This window comes from Saccopteryx leptura, chromosome 6, assembly GCF_036850995.1.
Source record: "Saccopteryx leptura isolate mSacLep1 chromosome 6, mSacLep1_pri_phased_curated, whole genome shotgun sequence".
Classification (NCBI taxonomy): Eukaryota; Metazoa; Chordata; class Mammalia; order Chiroptera; family Emballonuridae; genus Saccopteryx; species Saccopteryx leptura.
The window spans coordinates 40,164,093-40,182,159 of NC_089508.1; the positions used below are offsets into that span (position 1 = coordinate 40,164,093).

The window sequence follows — 18,067 nt, forward strand, 5'->3', positions numbered from 1 at the left end:
GCAGCAGATCCAGTATGGCGTCACTGTTCCCATGTGGTGCGAGCAGTAGTTGCCTTTCAATCTGTAGCTGCTTTTTGTCAATACCTTGGTAATTTAACACTTTGCTAACATGTACTGTCTTTTTTTAAAAATTGAATTTATTGGAGTAGCATTGGTTAATAAAATTCTATAGTTTTCAGGTGTACAATTCCATAATACATTGTCTGTGTATTGTATTGTGTGTTCACCACCCCAAAATTGTCTTTTTAAATTGTCATTATAGTTTACTTGTCCCCAGATATTGGGGACATTGAATATATTTAGTAAATCTACATATATGCATATATATCCATATAAGATGCACACATGTTCACATGACAAACGTTGCTCACAAACATGACATGATAAACAACAACACTGACTACAGTCTAGAAAATAGCAGACATCTGGGTTCAGTTAATGATACGGAAAGCTAACACGATAACACGATTTTGTAATCAACATAATCTCCTTTCCTAAATCACTGCACATGTGAGGGTACCCAGCGGGGATGCAGTGAGAAGAAATAAAACGTTATTGAGTTTTGTTAAGATATTTTCTACAAATGTTGTCCAGAAGACGCAGCAGTTCCTGAGAGTTCCGTGACAGGCTGGTGCAGCTGGGCTAGGACTTAAAAGTCCGGAGCTGTCAAGAATCCAGGGACTTCACGTCCCAATCAAGATGAAGTATCAGAGCCCTGGCTGGGTGGCTCAGTTGGTTAGAGCATTGTCCCGATAGGCCAAGGTTGCAGTGTGATCCCCTGTTAGTACCTGTACAAGACTCAACTAATGAATGCATAAATAAGTGGAACAACAAATCCATGTTTCTCTCTCTCTAAAAAAAAAAAAAAAAAAAAATAGATGGAGTATCAGGGATCAGATTCATCCTTCCCTATGAAGCAATTAAGGACACAGACACAATATACAAAACACAATTTCTTGGGACATTGGACAGACAGACAAGACACAGGGATCCTCCTCGAGATAAGGGAAACATAAAGCATGAACCCCACAAGTGCCTGGGAGAGGCTATGGCGCAGGGAGGAAGAACCATGTGAGGTCTGGTAACCTCCCTGCAGTGAGGATAGAGTTGGGAGTCTAGGGAATCCGAGCTGACTAAAATTCTCCGAAGAGAGTCTCTGAGAAACCGGAAGAGGCGAAGAGCTCTACAGAGGCTCCTACAAGTCTTCAACTGAGTACTAGTCAGCGCATGCCTGTGAGGACCCTATGCCAGGCCAGGGACGGAACCCCCCAGCACTGGGTATTTTCAGTAGCAAGCTTCATTACCTCTCTATTTGATGAGTAAAACTGACAGGTTAATGTTAAAACTCCTTTTGCATTAGCTACTGGGAAGCCCCCAAAACCAAGCAAAACCCACACCACATGCATTTTATATACTAGCCTTACGCCAGGTTTAATCTTACTTTTGCTATTCTTGTTTCCTGTCTTAGTCAGTATGGGCTGCATGAAAAAGGACCAGAGGCTGGCTAGCTCTCTGGCCTCTTCTCATGAGGGCACTAATCCCATTCATGAGGGCTCTACCCTTATGACCTAATTACCTCTCAAAGGTCCCACCTCCAAATACCATCACATTGGAGATTAGGGTTTCAACATATGAGTTTTTATATGTGAATATATCAAACAAATGAACATTCAGCCCATTGCACTTTTCTTAATCCTTATTCTCAAAAAAAAAAAAATCATTAAATTGTATGTTTTTGAAAACTACCTTTTGGAATAAGTTGTATTTAAAAAGTCAAATCAGGGCTTATGCTTTACGGGGGGAAAAACACTAGTTTTGACTTTGGAAATGTCAATGAAACAAAGATTAGCAATGGAGGTATGTCTCTAACTTTCAGGATTGATGGAAAATAGCAGAAATCTATAAGCTGTAAGAGGGAATAAAATACATAAAAGGAGGGGAAGATTGATGTAATGTTCTCTGAGATAAATGCTCTCGGTAACAGATTATCAATGTCCACCCTAGTTGCCAGGGCACACTGTCCAGACTGTAGGCCAAACATAGAGTGGGGTGAGGGAGACAGGAACATTTGGGATGGATAAAGCCCAGAGATGGAGTGACAGTCAAAAGCTTCAAGGCTCTGGACTGGAGTGGGGACCAACAGTGGGTTGAGAATAGGGTAAGTCAGGGATGGGGTATGAATATGTTGAGCCCTTGTGTTAATTTTCTTCTTTTTTTAAAAATTAAGTGAGAGGCGAGGAGACAGAGACAGACTCCTGCATGTACCCTCATGGCATCCTCCTGGCAAGCCCCCTACCAGGAGATGCTATGCCAGGCATGGCCAACATATGGCCCATGGGCCAGATCCGGCCCGCGTAATGAGTTTATGTGGCCCACGATTAAATTTTTAATCTCCGCTACTTTAAAATCTCAGCTACTCAGAAGCGGAAGCGTCTTTGATTATTGGAAATCGAGATATTTAAGAAGATAGTGATACGTGGAAAAGAATTCCGCGTGTGACTAATCTAGGGTTAACTTCCAATAATTGGTCGAACGGATTCGTGATACTTCTTTATTTTTTTTAAAAAATTCCATTTTAAAGATTTACAACTTTTTTACTTATCTGTAAGCGATATGAACTGTTTGACATTTAGCGGTGATGTGAAACCCACATTCTTTTAGGCGGAGTTTGCCAGTGCACACCCAAGGTAAAACAATTCGTTATTTTTGTGGTCAAGTGTGCTGAATCAAGTGGCATTGTAGCATAGACAATAGCTGCAGTTGATAGCTGAAAACGTGTCCAGGCTGTTTATAAAACAAAATAATTGTTTTATTTGCAATATAACCCCTTCAAGCTCATTCTATTAATTAAATATTGTTTTGATTGATTGTGATAGTTTGGATATCTATACAGTAATTATATTTTTATTAAAATAATATTGTATATTAAAATTTTTTTCACTCACATTTATTCATAAATTACATAATAAAATTTTTACTTAAATCATTTTTGTCTTTAACATTTTTAAATTTTAATATTTCATCTGGACCGTGAAAAAAGTTTTCTTTCTAATCTGGCCTGGGGGCAAAAACTGTTGGCCACGCCTGTGCTAGGCCCTTCTGGGGCCACTGCTCTGTTGCTTGGCAACTGAGCTATTTTAGTGCCTGAGGCGAGGCTACAGAGTCATCCTCAGCAGCTGGGCCAACTTGTTCAAATAGTTGGAGCCATGGCTGCAGGAGAGGAAGAGAGACCTAGAGGAGAGAGAGAGAGAAGGGGGAGGGGTGGAGAAGCAGATGGTCACTTCTCCTGTGTGCCCTGACCAGGATCAAACCCAGGACTTCCACGTGCTGAGTCGATGCTGTACTGCTGAGCCAACTGGCCAGGGCCTGTGTTAATTTTCAAAAAGCTGGGGAAAAGGGAAAGCCTTTCCTTATAATAGAATATATAGAGTGGAATTGAAAAATCGATTGATATGGAACAGACTATTTATAGTCTCAAATAACCTCTCCACAAATCAGACATTAATTACAAAGGGAAAAACAATGACTTCGCAGAAAAAAACAGGCATCACCTTATCCAAGTGGTCAAACATCACATCACCAGTAATGGGACGACACATCAACAACAGGAGCCCCCTGTGATGCACTGAAGATGTGACTTCAGTTCTGTGGTGGTTCTGCCCAAATTGCATAATCTGAAACTAATAATAAGAAAACATTGTACAAACCCAAACGGAGGAATATTTTCAGAGTAACTGACCTCTACTCCTCAAAAGTGGCCAAGCCATTAAGACACACACAGGCTGAGGAACTGTTCCACCCCGAGGAAGCTCCCGGGGCCTGACAACTGAATGCAGTGTATGTGCCTGGGTTGAACTTTGGAGTAGGAAAAAGAACTTTGCTAGACATTTTGCGGTAATTGATAAAATTTTAATGTGGACTGTAGATTAGGTAACTGTACTTTATCAATGTTATATTTCCTGATTATAATAATTGCACTGTGATTATGTAAGAAAAAATTCTTGTTCTGAGGAGACACACAATGCTTTACCTTTATTCAGAGGTAAAGCAGCACAATGTTTGCAATGTGTTCTCAGATCATTCAGAAAATTTATATACACATACATATAGACACATATAAATATACATACATCACAGAGATATCCTGATCTTGAAACAGAAACTGTTAACACTGTATTATCTCCTCCAGGGGAGATGCTAGTGCATTATGTGAGCAAGGAGCATTTTGGGGAGCATATGAATGAAGTAAGTGGATGTGGATGTTGGGAGACCAACCAAATGAATTATAGCAGACAACTGCCATAAATCATTGCCCAGCATTTACTCCCTCTGACTGTGCCCTGATACCTTTTGGGAAATCTATACAGCATTATGTATATATAGTCTTGGTGCTTCACTGAACTTTGGTGTCTGCCCCACTATGAAACTGAGACGATAGACCCTTCCTCCAATTACCTTGGTTCCTACCTGTTTCCAAGCCTGGTTTTCCAGCCTTCCTATTCATCTGTGAGCTTCTAATGACCTTTCTATAAATCTCTTGCTTAAGTTATTGAGAGTCAGGATATTGCCTGGAAAAGAAGGGCCCTAACTGATCCATCCACTGTGTGGTAGGCGCGGTGCTAGGTGTTTTGTATACATTGTCTCACCAATTCTCATAGCTATCTACCAGCCTCATGGGGAAGACAAGCATATAAAGCCTAATTGCTGGTAGCAAGAACTGCGGAACCCATTTGTCTCGGCTAATTGGGTGTTTTGAATGGGGAGTGTAAGTGCTGTTACTGCTGTGGGAATCAGGGTTGAGCTCCACCAGCCAGGCAATAGGAAGGAGGAAGAGGCCCTTTGCAAGCTTTCTGTCCCCAGCCTGTGTGTCCAATGTCAGGTGAGGCAGGAAGAAAAGAGGAATAGCTCGATCCATCATCATAAATAAAGCTGGTAGTCTTTTCAACAAATAGTGTTGGGAAAACTGTATACCCACATGCAAAAGAATGAAGTTAGACCCTTACTTTATACCATGTACAAAAGTAAATTAAAAAATGGACCAGGGCATGTGGGGATGCCACCAAGATCCTGAGGTGAGGCTCATGAGCATGACACCGCCCTTCTTCCTTCTGGCCCCCAGCGCCACCAGGTCTGCCCGGCTCAGCCATCAGCAGCCCCCGGAAGCTACAGCTCTCCAATTCCTCCAGTCACACAACGGCACGTCATGACAGAGACATTCCATTTGGTGTCTGAAGTGGAACACGTTTGTGATTTCCTAAAAGGAAGATTATTGGAGGAGCTGACAACACACTGATCTAGAGACATTAGGCAATGTCATGTCTTGTCTTGTGTGTGGATTCTTCAGAAAGAGCACTTCGCATTTTAGATCTAATTCAAGTATTTATGGAAACATTAGACAAGTGTTTAAAAAATGTCTGTGAACTGGATTTAATTTTCCATGTAGACAAGGTTGACAATATTCCTGCAGAAATGGTATTGGAAGATAACATGAATGAGATGGTTACACAAACTGATGCATAAAATAACAACGGAGAAGTCCGAGGCTGGCTTCGCAGGAGTTCCGTGCTGTATGAGCTGTAAATATGAATCTTCCTGACAGCCCAAGAAATACTAACATTGGTGACATCAGAATGAAAGTGCCTAATCTGCCCTATTTTAAATTTAAAAAAAATTTTAAAGGTCACTCCCAGGAAAAATCCAGGGGGAAAAGTCACTTAAGTTTACTATGTATTAATAGTTTTTTTTACCAAAAATAGAGGAGAGTCTTAAGGATTACTCTTGGATTTGAGCCAAGGTACTGTGTAGAAGTTGTGTAAAGTCAGTATCACGGGTCCATTTTGTTTTTCTTGCTCAGTGATATTGAAGAAATTGAGTAGTTCCAGTGTGATGTTTTCCATTTTCTTTCTAAACTGCATTCCTTTGCCATGCCTCTATGTATTGGCAACAACAGTATTTTGAAAAGTGAGACATTTCTTTAAATTATATACAACCCCAAATATTGGTATTTCTTATGGATCACAAGTGCAGCATTCCTTAATTCTTTCTGTTATTTGTCACAATTGTTATTTAAAGAACCAAGTATGTGTTGCATGAAAACATTATGACCTTTTCCTTTTAGTTTAAATAAACTCCAAGGTAACTGAACTTCTAAAGCACCTTTCTGTGTGCCTGATACCTACTTTAGCAATAATTTTTTATGACTTTCTGACTTAACAAAGCAAATAGAAATATATTTTATCACTTAAAAAATGAAATGAAAATAAGAAATGGGTCAAAACCCCTAATTTAAGAACTGTAACCTTTAGAATAAACCAAGGGTGAAAATATTCATGACCTTGGATTAGGCAATGACTTCTTAGGTATGACAACCAAAAACATAGACAATAAAAGAAAAAAAGTTGGACTTCACCAAATTAAAAACTTTTGTGCATGAAAATCACTAACAGTGAACATCTACAGACTAAACTACAACCCACAGAATGGGAGAAAATATTTGCAAATCACCTATCTGATAAGGCATTCATATTCAGAATATATGAAGCACTCCTACAACTCAACACACCAAAAAAAAAAAAAAAAAAAAAAATTAAAAATGGGCAAAGAATTTAGACATTTCTCCAAAGATGCATAAGTAGCCAATAAACACAGGAAAAGATGCTGAACATCATTAGTCATCAACGAAATGCAAATCCAAAACACAGTAAGATACTGCTGCACACCCATTAAGATGGTTATTACTCAGACAAACAAACAGAAAATAAGTATTCGGGAGGACGTGGAAAAACTGGAACCCTCACATGCTGTTGATAGGAAGGAATGTAACATGGTGTAGCCACATGGAAAACAGTCTGGCAGTTCCTTAACAAGTTGAGCATACAATTAAGTTAAGACCCAGCAATTCCACTCTTTGGTATATACCCCAAAGAATTGAAAACAGGGACTCAAACTTGTACACACCCATGTTCATAGCAGCAGTATTCACAATAGAAAAAAGGTTAAAAAAAACAACACCCAAGTATCTAACAATAGGTAAACAAACTGATACACACACACACACACACACACACACACACACACACACACACACACACATACATCATGGGAATAATATTCAGCCATAGAAAGGAATGAAATTCCTGTATGTGCTGTAACATAGATGAAACTTAAAAACATTCAATAGAATAAGCCAGACACAAAGGGACAAGTGGTGTATGACTCTACTTCTATAAACTATCTAGAACAAACAAATTCCTAGATAGGAATAGCAGTTGCTACGGGCTGCGAGGGAGGGGAGAATGGGAAGTTACTGCCTAATAGGTACAGTTTCTGTTTGGGACGTGAAAATGCTCCGGAAATAGTGGCAGTGGTTCAATAACATTGGGAGTATTCTTAATGCCACAGAATTTTCTGTTTGGAATGGTTAAAATGACAAATGATGTATATTTTCCAATAAAAAATGTATCAAAAGGTAATAAAGATGGTGATATCTTCCCTGAGAAGTTAATTCGGGTGGTTAATGTTGATCAAAGGTGTTTGAAAAGACACTGTCTTCTTTTTCCAGCTTAAGAATTTTTAAAAAATAGGTTTAAAAATTTTTATTTATTGATTTGAGAAAGGATGGGGAGAGAGAGGGAGAGAAACACTGATCTGTTGTTCTACTTATTGATGCATTCACTGGTTGAGTCTTGTGTGTGCCCTGACCAGGGGTCAAATCTGTAACCTCGGCTACCAGAATTATGCTTTAAGCAACTGTGCTACCTGGCCAGGCCAAGAATTTTTTTTACAGATTATTTTAAATCATGCTGGGAGATAAACCTAGTACATTTTCTTTTAAGTGGGAGAGAGACACAGGAAGGGAAATGAGAAGCATCAACTTGTAGTTCCATCACTTTAGTTGTTCATTGATTGCTTCTCATATGTGCCTTGACCAGGGGTTCAAGCTGAGCCAGTGCCCCCTTGCTGAAGCCAGTGACCTTGGACTCAAGCCAGCCACCATCGGATCATTTTGATGATCCCATCCTCAAGCTGTCGACCTCGGGGTTTCGAGCCTGGGGCCTCAGTGTCCCAAGTTGAGGTTCTACCACCGCACCACTACCGGTCAGGCAAACCTAGTACATCTTAATTGTTAATATTCTTCACCTTATCCATACTTTTAGAAATTCTATTTGTCTTTTCCCCACATCACAAGAAAACAGAAATACTGACATCAAATTTGAAAGCCTAAGGTAGTCTAACTTAAAATATAGGCTCTCTGGCAAACATAAAATTCACTTGAGTGCTCACCCTCAGAAGCACGTCAGAGGTTAGGTATTATTATCTCGAGAAGATGAGGCTGGGCCACGTCTGCAGGTGTGTGGGAGCACAGACAGCAAAGGGTTTCTGCGCGGACCGCCTACCCCACTGAGTCTTTGAATGGCACTGGAGAGGCCTCTGAAAGGGGCAGCTTTAGCGTATTTTAGGCTAGTGACAGCAGAGTTTATTTATTTAATATTGGTTAATAATTCTCCCCACAAACGTGGGGCAGGACAGCTGGAGCAGCAGGAAGACGTAGTGTTCAGTGGGTGAGCGGAGCCCACACAGTTGGGTTTTGCTTGTTTTTTGCTCAGCACTTATATTCAGAGCGTTTCTATTTCAAAGAATCACAGATACTAAGACGACAGTACCTCGTTTTACCTCGTGTCCTAGCACAACTGCTATAGGTTACTGCTTTAGATGGAAACAGAGCTCCGTGGGGGGAGGAAGCTTTCTGATGAAAACAAAGGGTCTTGTAATGTTTATATCCAAATTATCATATTCACAATGAATGGACTTGGGGAATAGCTTTAGAAGCAGCTTAAAAAATATGCACATAGGCCTGACCTGTGGTGGCGCAGTGAATAAAGCATCGACCTGAAAATGCTGAGGTTGCTGGTTTGAAACCCTGGGCTTGCCTGGTCAAGGCACATATGGGAGTTGATGCTTCCAGCTCCTCCCCACTTCTCTCTCTCTGTTTCTCTCTCTCCTTCTCTCCTCTGTAAAAATGAATAGATAAAAAAAAAAAAAAAATGCACATAATGATACAGCTTAAGATACACCTGAAGCAAGTTGCTGATAAATTGAAGGCTGTTTTTTAAAATTATGAAATATGTTGTCCATTATTAAAATATGGACCATGATGAACTATCCAACAGCTCTAACTTTTACCTCCTGAACGTTAATGTTACTTTATTTTGGCTTGGAGGGTGGTGATGGCAGATGGCGGCGGCGGCGGCAGCAGCAGCAGCAGCAGCAGCAGAGCTAGAGCAAACAGGAAACCTCAGACAGCATTTCATGTGGTCCCTGCCTCTCTGCTCCCATGCGCTCGCCTCAAAGTGCACAGCTCAAATTAAACCACAGCGCCTGGCCAGGTGCTAGCCAGGCCGGCCCAGCGGGGCTAGCTGAGGTTGTCAAGAATGTTGTACGTGCACCCACAGGTCTGCCAGACCACTGCCAAAGCTCCATACTGCCCACATCTCTTCCCGAGGCCCCAGAACACTCCACTCTGGAGGGAACAGAACTAATTTTTCTGAATGGACAATCAGCCAAAATTATTTAAAGACTGTTGGGTGTGGGACAGCACTGTACTGGGTGGTGTATAGGCAGAAAACACCACCACGTGTTACTGAAAGGCCACTGCACTTGAGGGTAAAGCTGATTTGAGATAAGTACTATCATATAACAGAACTTAGGAAAAGGCTCTTTTCAAGAAGCAAAGGACACAAAAAGCAGACTTAGGGATGTACCTCTTTCTCAGTGTCCTTAGAAAGGCAGTGTGTGGGAAGTTCCTGCTAAGACCAACATCCTCACTGGCCTCAGCCACCTTCCCTACTTAGCTCGCCTGTTTTTTCTGGTTGGAAAACTCTTCTTACTTAGCTCCCTGCCTATGCAAATTTAACCTCATCCTCAACGCAGGGGGTTCCACTTCATCCCCAAAGATGCAGGGATACTGATTGGCCTGCTTCTAGTAATTATGAGTCCTTACAATGGGCGATGACCCATATGGTCCAGCCTTTTTGCTACTGGCACTTTTTCTTTTCTTTTTTTTTAGTGAGAGGAAGGGAGGCAGAGAGACAGACTCTCACATGCCCCCCCCCCCAGCCCACTACAGGGCAATACTCTGCCCATCAGGGACCATTGCTCTGTTGCTCAGCAACTGAGCCATTTTAGAGCCTGAGGCCAACTCGGTTGAACCAATCCAGCCATGGCTGCAGGAGAGGAAGAGAGAGTGATAGAAGGGGGATGGTGTGGAGAAGCAAATGGTTTGTTTCTCCTGTGTGCCCTGACTGGGGATTAAACATCCCCACACTGGTAGACGCTCTACCACTGAGCCAACCAACCAACCAACCAACCAGGGCCCTACAGGAACTTTTTCAAGTGAGACTGTCTCCTGGAGTGTACCTAACACCAGTCTCTTTTTTCTGGAGGCCCATACACACCCACAGGCTTATCTAGCCATCAAATGCATATTGGGCCCTCATAGTTCTCAAGTATTCTCTTTTGTCCCTTTTAGGTCCCCTTGAAGTAAGATGTGACTTGGGCCAATGACACAATCCAGGTAGAGGGAGACCCTAGGGTTTGAGTGAAACAGGAAAGTTCTGGGGACAGTCAGCAAGGAGACCAGTGTGGCTAAAGCAGACTGAAGAGAGTCTGAGAGATCATAGGACCAGATCCTGGGAGGGGGGGCTTTGCAGGCCACTGTAAGGACTCTGGCTTTCACTGAATGAAACGGGAACCATCATAGGGATGTGTCGGAGGCTGTGAGGAGGGCATGGGAGGGCGCAGGCAGTCAGCAGGGATGCAGAAGGGGAGAGCACAGGACTTTTAGTGTGATCTCCCAGCTTTTACTGCTGAAGGATTTTTAACCCTTTGAGTAGTGCGTTTTTTGTTAACCCTTTGAGTGAGGACGTACATGAATGTACTACTCAAAGTGTTAAGCTTCCCTGGTCATTTTATCTTGCCCACAAGTGGCAGGTTGAAAACCAGAGAATAAAACTGACAATAAAAGGGGAATCTGCAATCCTTATCTTAAACCTATTTTAACTGCTTCCCTAGCAAACACAGAAGTGATCGTTGACAACTGAAGTTAGATTATCTCCTCCTTCCCCTCACACTTTGTGGGGGACATAAGAGAACAAAAGGAGCCGTGACTAATCTGCCACCTTGATGCCTCCTGACCGAGGTGAAGCCTGTGTGCGGGGCCTAGATTAACTCCACTTGCATTTCAGAAAAATAGAATTTTCCTTCCTTAAAAAAAGATACTTTACTTTCAAACTTCCTCTTTTTGCCTTAGTATTTCTCTCTCCTCCAGTCTCATCCTCTTCCTTCCTTGCCAAAAGAGAAAAATAGCAACTTCGTTAAATTTCAGGTAAAAGTCTAAGGTAATCACAGGTTCTAAGATTAAAAAGTACAATTATTTTCACATAAAGTGTTCAAATTTTAACACCTGACCATGATTTTTGAATACATGTTTGACTTTCAGTCCAAGGAAATAAAAATATCAAGACATTTCAGGCAGATTTAGAGAACAAACTATGTAATCTTCAAAAATTGCTACTGCTTTCTTCCTTATCTCAAATTATGGAGACCTCCCCTCCAGGAAGCTTCCTTCCCGAAGCCCTGCCCCTCCTGAGGCGAAGGAGTTTCCTACCCACACTGTGGTCCACGTCAGATGCTAGACCTGTCTGGTCGTGAAGCAGGCAAGTCTCTGAAGGTCAAGCTGAACCACTAACTACTGACAGGCACTATGGAGTTGACAAGAATATTTATACATCTATATGTAACACACTTGGAGCCGTATTACTCAACAATCCAGTTGTAAAAAATCATGGCAAATCTTTATGATATCCAAGGATGCAGAATTCAATGCTCTCAGACTTTTTACAAAAGTTCTAAAGCATAATGTAGTCTAGGAACTTACATATTTAAAACAAAACTAAAGGGAAAAAAACAAGGCAAGCACTCTGATTTTAGATAGAAAAGTAAATACTCAGAAAGGACAGCAAGCAAGCAAGCGAGCTTCTTTCTGTGATCTAGGAACAGGAGCCGAATCATGGGCCTTACTAAACGCTTTCTCTTTTTGTTTTTATTAAGGATCATTGCAGCAAAGAGTCTATCAAAATACATCAAGAAAGGCAGTTATAAAAGTTGAATTTAAATCAGTTACATGAGACTTTTATCTACCTAAAATGACAAGTTTCAAAAACCACTTTCTATGTGCTTCTATCCAATCACTAGAAAGTTTTAGTTGTTGTGTTAGGAATGTTCTGGAGACTTTTAGTTTTAAAAACCCTTTCAGGCCCTGACCAGTTTGCTCAGTGATAGAGTGTCAGCCTGGCGTGTGGATGTCCTAGGTTCGATTCCTGGTCAGGGCACAAAGGAATAGTGCCTATCTGCTTCTTCACCCTTCCTCCTCTCGCTTCTCTCTCTCTCTCTCTCTCTCTCTCTCTCTCTCTCTCTCTCTCTCCCTCCCTTTTCCCCTCCCATAGCCATGGCTTTATTGGAGAGTTGGCGCTGGTCATTGAGGATGACTCCATGAACTCCGCCTCAGGTGCTAAGAAGAACTAGGTTGCGTAGTAATGAAGCAACGCCCCAGGTGGGCAGAGCATCGCCCCCTAGTGGGCTTGCCCGGTGGATCCCGGTTGGGGTGCATGCAGGAGTCTGTCACTGCCTCCCTTCCTCTCACTGAAAGAAAAAAAACCCTTTCAACTTGTTAGCAACCAGTTAAAATATCAACAGCTAAAATAATTAAGAATAATTCTGCTTTATGTTATCTAGTAAATCTTTGTTTTCATTAAATATAATCAAATATACATACAAGACTGTTACATTGAGAATTTAGAAGACAAACAATTGCAAAATGGTTTCAGTGTGCTCACGTAAGGTACAACTCCTTTGACCTAGAACAGTCACTTCTCTTCCAGCAAACCCTTTGATTTTAAATACTAGACAATTTTAGTCAATGTCTACAGTTACCAAAACAAATAGCAAAGTAGGAAGAGCACAGCATGGCTATAACCTGAGTCAGAGTTTGTCACCTAGAACAAAGTTCAGCCCTTATCCAGTTAACAAAGACTGCACTTAAAATAGTTCAGAGACTTGAGTGATGTCTCAGTCACAGACTAAGTTGGATCCATACATCTCAATGCCTTTATAAAATGTTTGACAGGATCTCTCCACTCACCTCATTTAATCAATTCAAAATAGAACATTAAAATCATTTCCCAAGTTTATCTTTCCGTTTTATTCTAACCCTACCTGAATACTAAACTCAGTATTGTTTTCTTTCCAGTTCACTGCTGATACATTTCTCATACCAATGTCTAAGCAGCAAGTTGAGCATCTATGAAAAGTTGGAGTGACAGTAAGTTAGCAATTTAAAATAAATTATAAATTTGGTATTGTCTATTTTATCAAACTTCATATTTGCAAGTTTGTTCAAATATATATGGCTTTTCTTTAAACCTGTCATCCTGTTCTAAGGACACATGATTAATTGAAATACAAATAATGAGAAGTACTGACTTGCAGTCTCATCATTCAAAACTAATTTCAGAAAGTTGTAAATTGAGTCAGATAAAAACTACCATTTTGATAGATCAAAAATGGCCAAAAAAACACAGGAGAAGCGCCCATTTGCTTCTCCACCCCTCCCCCTCTCCTTCCTCTCTGTCTCTCTCTTCCCCTCCCGCAGCGAGGCTCCATTGGAACAAAGATGGCCTGGGCGCTGGGGATGGCTCCTTGGCCTCTGCCCCAGGAGCTAGAGTGGCTCTGGTCTCAGCAGAGCGAAGCCCCGGAGGGGCAGAGCATCACCCCCTGGTGGGCGTGCGGGGTGGATCCCGGTCGGGTGCATGCGGAGTCTGTCTGACTGTCTCTCCCCGTTTCCAGCTTCAGAAAAAAAATAAAATAAAAAATGGCCAAAAATAGGAAATATTACTTGTTTTGAATGAACACCCAGAAAAGCCTTTGTGTAGCTGTCAGGAAAGTGACAGAGGAAGCACTTTGGCTGGAAGACCTAAGCCTGGCCTAAGCTACAGCAGAGAACAGACGACACACGTGTAGTGTGTTTAGCTAGCAAATCCACTGTTTAGGTAACAATACAGCTAGCTATTAACATGAAACACACAATCTAACAAAAAGCTTTTTAGATACCCTGAATCATCTATGAAGTATCAAAACAAATAAAATGTAAATCTCATGTAGACAACAGGCAGCACATGTTTTGTGGCAAGTAAACAGTCCTATGGAGGGTATGCAAGCCACGTTTTTCTGGGGTAATCTACAAAAAGGCTTTTTAACTGGAATTGCAATTTTTGTGACTTGATGAGAATTTCAGTCTGAGCTATTAAGCAAGCGATGTTAACAAGAGAAAAATGAGTACCCCAATATTAGTTTCTCAGTTATCAATTAAGGGGAAAAATAACTGAAATAAGTTTTACTAAAAAAACCCACATAAACTTTGCTTCAACTTTCAAATGAAATACAAACAAAAAATACTCACAAAGGGATACACTGTGGCAAGTGAATAAGTAACTAACTGCACATGGCCAGTAAATCCTTAATTGCCTCAACCTTTTTTCTAAGACTTGCTACCTTTGACTAGGAAGCCTCATTACAGGAGGTCCTTGGGTTATGAAAATCTTGACATACGGTGTTTCTACGATACTTACTCCCTCGGAGAGGAGCTGTCCGCTGAGGACCTCATTCAGCTGGAGAAGCAGCTAACTGAAGAGACAGAAACCCCAGAACCCAAGAGATTTACTACCAAGGGTTTGGCAGATTCTTCTATGGTAGAGGATGGGTTGGCAAAATTTCAGGCTGAGGCCCCCAGCGATGAGATTCAGTAATGAGCTATTATTTTGGGAGAGAAGTCAACATCCTTCCAGAGTAGCCTGGAACAATTCTTTAAGAAGGCAGAGAGCCCTGCAACAGATCCTGTATCCTCTACGTCAGCTGCTTCTTGAGATGCAACACCTGTAGTACAGGTAGAATCATCTCCAGTGTCTCCTGCATGTTCCTTAGGCAATCCTGATTCCCCTGACCCAGTATCTCCAGCACCTTCCGCAGGTTCTCCCGCCTCTCCAGCTTCCTCCTCCCAATAGGTCACTCTCTCCCACCTTGCAATGCCCCTTCCAGTGTGCAAGCCAACCACAGGGATAAAAGTAAGGAGTATTTTTTACTCATTTTTGGTCATTTTTCCTGTTACTATAGTACAGTATATTTATGTTCTTTTTCTTTTTCTATGGCTTAATTGTTTTTATGTTTTTGATTTTATAACTATGTTAGGATAGGCAAGTGACTTAAGCTAGGGTGTGTTTTGACTTACTCCAAAATCCCTTTAATTCAATGTGCAAGCCTATAAATAAGTCACACTTTCAGAAGAAAACACAGGCAGTACAACCACTGAACAGAATTAGCAGAGGAAGTAACCATTCTACACAACACACACACACACACACACACACACACACACACACAGCAGGCACACCAGGAATATGTGGGGAAGTTTTTTGTAGACCACTCCCAATTCCAAAGGGAGGAAATAAAAAATTATATATATATAAAATCTATAAGAATACAATGGGAGTGTTCTTGCCAACGAGGAACTACCTCTAGCTTTTTTATTTCTGGAAACTTTTCATGAAGATAACCATCAGCCCAAACTTACTAGCTTTCAGTAATCTTTCTAAAGTCAGAAAGGAACAGGTCTAGTTCAAACTGTGACTGTTGGATCTTTTACAGCAAATTAACCAAGTTCAGTTGGAAAAAAAAACCCTCTTAAGGTCTCCTAATAACTAATTTCAAAATTTCCAGGTTTCTAGCCAGAACAACAATGCTACTTGCAATATCAATCATAAATACACACACATTATGCAATTGCCTATTTATTTAGTGGCACCAGTTTTGCAAACTAGAAATTATCTCTACTTTTTATCTCACATATATATAATTTGCAACCATTCACAGGCTGAATGAAATTTCTCCAATGGATTTGAAAACAAAAAGTACATTCTTAAAGTTAGAACTGAATTCACATATTTTTTCTGGACCAGGAAACGGTACATAATACAAAATATACATCTGTGGAATTTCTTTTAAAATTTGGATCACAAATCTGCAAAGAGTGGGTGAGTTACTGTGGAGAACTCTGTAATACACTGTGTTTGGGAAAAGTAGTGCAGTTGTATTAGTTTTATACTTATAGATTAAAAAAATCTATATACAATGCAACATGCTTTTAACATGTATATGGTCTCTTCACTCATAACATTTATACAAATTAAGAGAAATTAAGTCATTTCAAGTGTGAAGCCACCCAGAATGGGGCATATTATCATAAATATTTTCCTGCAGCTAAGCTATTGACTTAAAGGCTAACCAGCTATAAGACAATGAATGATTTGTTTCAAAATTCCCACAAATGAGAATTGAATAAACTATAACCAAACATCCAATTTGGCAACAAATGCAACAAGCTAATGAATTTTTTCTTGGTAGTTATATTTTAGTAGAAATCTTGTTAATCCTGTACATTGGTGGCTGCATGTTGGATCATTTTAACAATCTGTATCACTAAGTAAATATCTAATTCCTTGGAATGTGAAGTGAATTAAACATTTTAATGAACTCTGACACCAGAAAGCTCAAAATCTTCAAACCTGAGTGAGATCTGACAGTTAAATTTGTTTGTGAATACACTGCATCTGCACCTTGCAGGTCAGAAACAATTTGTTTTACCTCTTTTCTGTTGACTTACAAAAGTGGCAAAATAGAATAATGTTACCCCCCAAAACTAATTTTTTTACTGTCAATCACTATTTCCCCACAACGCAACCTTTAAAAAGAATACTTTAATGTTGGATTCCAGCCTAGTCCCACATCTACCTCCTCAATCTTAAAAAATGAAACAATTCCTCAAAAGAAGTCAAATTATTTTGATGGCCTTGAAATATTTCTTATGGCTTTGCAGAAAAAAGGTGATGCCCTATTACACTTTAGTAGGATCTTAATCACAGGCCCCTGAACCACTGCAATGTTGTAAACTTTGGGAAGTTATGTACATTTTCCTGAGTAAGGAAGTTCCTAGGATTCATCAGCCTCAAAGGGCCTATAACTTAATTGGTTAAGAACCATTGCTATAGTGAATTTATGCCTACACCTAAGCCTGATCATTACCCAATCTCCTACAAAAATCTAACTGCAGATAGTACCATACAAATGGAAACGTTATTAAAAGTCCTTTACTGGGTCAGGACTATGCAAAAAGGAAAAACTCTAAATAATTTTTCTAAATGTTTAGTTCAAAGCTATTAGAAAACTGGTTCTGGAGCAATGAAAAGAACTGGAAGGTTGGGTTTTGTGATGAAGAAGCACTGCATTCATTTTTCTCAGTTGTTTCTGTGTTGCAGGAGCAATAATTTTTATCATTATTTCCCTTTCCCTGGTAGAAATATCAAATTATCTGAAGTAGGAAAGGCTGGTTCTTACTGGTTTATGTGATGCAACAGTTCTTAATAATATGCAGCTGGGTCTAAGGAAGACCTTCCTGTAACTTTAAAAACAATTAAGAGTAATCCTCCTCTGTCATCCTCACTGGCATATCCCCAATTCCTTCATCTCCCAAGTTTTCTTAATTTTGGCCCAGTTTTACAAGTATTAATTGGCCTTGGTGAGGTAATAAATTAAGTTTTCTTGCTTAAAAAAAGAAAAAGAAAAAGGAATGGGCCTGTGTCAATCTGAAAAAGAGAAAACACCAGTACAGGAAATGAAGCAACATTTCATTCAAGATCAAGGCAAAAAAAAAAAAAAGTCATTTTGTTGTTATAGCAATTTAAACACCCCCCGCCCCCCCCCCCCCCCACTTAATAAAAGTGTAAGTTTTCAACTACAGTTTCAATATATTTGGGTTTTTCTAACTGGCACACTCCTACCTGCAGATAATATATATGATCAGGAAAAGATGAGATAGGAAGCCATGAGTTCTTAAGCAGGTAAGAGGGAAATAAGCTGAGTTGACGTGAACAAAAGTGAAAATGTGCCTTTGACCATGAAG

General features: G+C 40.3%; 1 pseudogene; it reads left to right on the top strand.

Annotated features, from left to right (window-relative positions):
- Positions 1-1,851: 1,851 nt before the first annotated feature.
- LOC136377041 (AP-3 complex subunit sigma-1 pseudogene) lies at positions 1,852-14,861 on the top strand (annotated as a pseudogene).
- Positions 14,862-18,067: the final 3,206 nt, after the last annotated feature.